Consider the following 2818-nt stretch of genomic DNA (forward strand, 5'->3'; position numbering starts at 1 on the left):
TGTGTAAGGACATCAGGGATAAAATTGTAGACCTGCACAAGGCTGGGATGGGCTACAGGACAATAGGCAAGCAGCTTGGTGAGAAGGCAACAACTGTTGGCGCAATTATTAGAAAATGGAAGAAGTTCAAGATGACGGTCAATCACCCTCAGTCTGGGGCTCCATGCAAGATCTCACCTTGTGGGGCATCAATGATCATGAGGAAGGTGAGGGATCAGCCCAGAACTACACGGCAGGACCTGGTCAATGACCTGAAGAGAGCTGGGACCACAGTCTCAAAGAAAACCATTAGTAACACACTACGCCGTCATGGATTAAAATCCTGCAGCGCACGCAAGGTCCCCCTGCTCAAGCCAGCGCATGTCCAGACCCGTCTGAAGTTTGCCAATGACCATCTGGATGATCCAGAGGAGGAATGGGAGAAGGTCATGTGGTCTGATAAGACAAAAATAGAGCTTTTTGGTCTAAACTCCACTTGCCGTGTTTGGAGGAAGAAGAAGGATGAGTACAACCCCAAGAACACCATCCCAACCGTGAAGCATGGAGGTGGAAACATCATTCTTTGGGGATGCTTTTCTGCAAAGGGGACAGGACGACTGCACCGTATTGAGGGGAGGATGGATGGGGCCATGTATCGCGAGATCTTGGCCAACAACCTCCTTCCCTCAGTAAGAGCATTGAAGATGGGTCGTGGCTGGGTCTTCCAGCATGACAACGACCCGAAACACACAGCCAGGGCAACTAAGGAGTGGCTCCGTAAGAAGCATCTCAAGGTCCTGGAGTGGCCTAGCCAGTCTCCAGACATGAACCCAATAGAAAATCTTTGGAGGGAGCTGAAAGTCCGTATTGCCCAGCGACAGCCCCGAAACCTGAAGGATCTGGAGAAGGTCTGTATGGAGGAGTGGGCCAAAATCCCTGCTGCAATGTGTGCAAACCTGGTCAAGACCTTCAGGAAACGTATGATCTCTGTAATTGCAAACAAAGGTTTCTGTACCAAATATTAAGTTCTGCTTTTCTGATGTATCAAATACTTATGTCATGCCATAAAATGCAAATTAATTACTTAAAAATCATACAATGTGATTTTCTGGATTTTTGTTTTAGATTCCGTCTCTCACAGTTGAAGTGTACCTATGATAAAAATTACAGACCTCTACATGCTTTGTAAGTAGGAAAACCTACAAAATTGGCAGTGTATCAAATACTTGTTCTCCCCACTGTATATACAGTGGGGGGGAAAAGTATTTAGTCAGCCACCAATTGTGCAAGTTCTCCCACTTAAAAAGATGAGAGAGGCCTGTAATTTTCATCATAGGTACACGTCAACTATGACAGACAAATTGAGGGAAAAAAATCCAGAAAATCACATTGTAGGATTTTTTATGAATTTATTTGTAAATTATGGTGGAAAATAAGTATTTGGTCACCTACAAACAAGCAAGATTTCTGGCTCTCACAGACCTGTAACTTCTTCTTTAAGAGGCTCCTCTGTCCTCCACTCGTTACCTGTATTAATGGCACCTGTTTGAACTTGTTATCAGTATAAAAGACACCTGTCCACAACCTCAAACAGTCACACTCCAAACTCCACTATGGCCAAGACCAAAGAGCTGTCAAAGGACACCAGAAACAAAATTGTAGACCTGCACCAGGCTGGGAAGACTGAATCTGCAATAGGTAAGCAGCTTGGTTTGAAGAAATCAACTGTGGGAGCAATTATTAGGAAATGGAAGACATACAAGACCACTGATAATCTCCCTCGATCTGGGGCTCCACGCAAGAGCTCACCCCGTGGGGTCAAAATGATCACAAGAACGGTGAGCAAAAATCCCAGAACCACACGGGGGGACCTAGTGAATGACCTGCAGAGAGCTGGGACCAAAGTAACAAAGCCTACCATCAGTAACACACTACGCCGCCAGGGACTCAAATCCTGCAGTGTCAGACGTGTCCCCCTGCTTAAGCCAGTACATGTCCAGGCCCGTCTGAAGTTTGCTAGAGTGCATTTGGATGATCCAGAAGAGGATCGGGAGAATGTCATATGGTCAGATGAAACCAAAATAGAACTTTTTGGTAAAAACTCAACTCGTCATGTTTGGAGGACAAAGAATGCTGAGTTGCATCCAAAGAACACCATACCTACTGTGAAGCATGGGGGTGGAAACATCATGCTTTGGGGCTGTTTTTCTGCAAAGGGACCAGGACGACTGATCCGTGTAAAGGAAAGAATGAATGGGGCCATGTATCGTGAGATTTTGAGTGAAAACCTCCTTCCATCAGCAAGGGCATTGAAGATGAAACGTGGCTGGGTCTTTCAGCATGACAATGATCCCAAACACACCGCCTGGGCAATGAAGGAGTGGCTTCGTAAGAAGCATTTCAAGGTCCTGGAGTGGCCTAGCCAGTCTCCAGATCTCAACCCCATAGAAAATCTTTGGAGGGAGTTGAAAGTCTGTGTTGCCCAGCGACAGCCCCAAAACATCACTGCTCTAGAGGAGATCTGCATGGAGGAATGGGCCAAAATACCAGCAACAGTGTGTGAGAACCTAGTGAAGACTTACAGAAAACGTTTGACCTGTGTCATTGCCAACAAAGGGTATATAACAAAGTATTGAGAAACTTTTGTTATTGACCAAATACTTATTTTCCACCATAATTTGCAAATAAATTCATTAAAAATCCTACAATGTATTTTCTGGATTTTTTTTCTTCTCATTTTGTCTGTCATAGTTGACATGTACCTATGATGAAAATTACAGGCCTCTCTCATCTTTTTAAGTGGGAGAACTTGCACAATTGGTGGCTGACTGAATACTTT

This window comes from Coregonus lavaretus (assembly GCF_964263955.1).
Source record: "Coregonus lavaretus genome assembly, chromosome: 6".
Lineage (NCBI taxonomy): Eukaryota > Metazoa > Chordata > Actinopteri > Salmoniformes > Salmonidae > Coregonus > Coregonus lavaretus.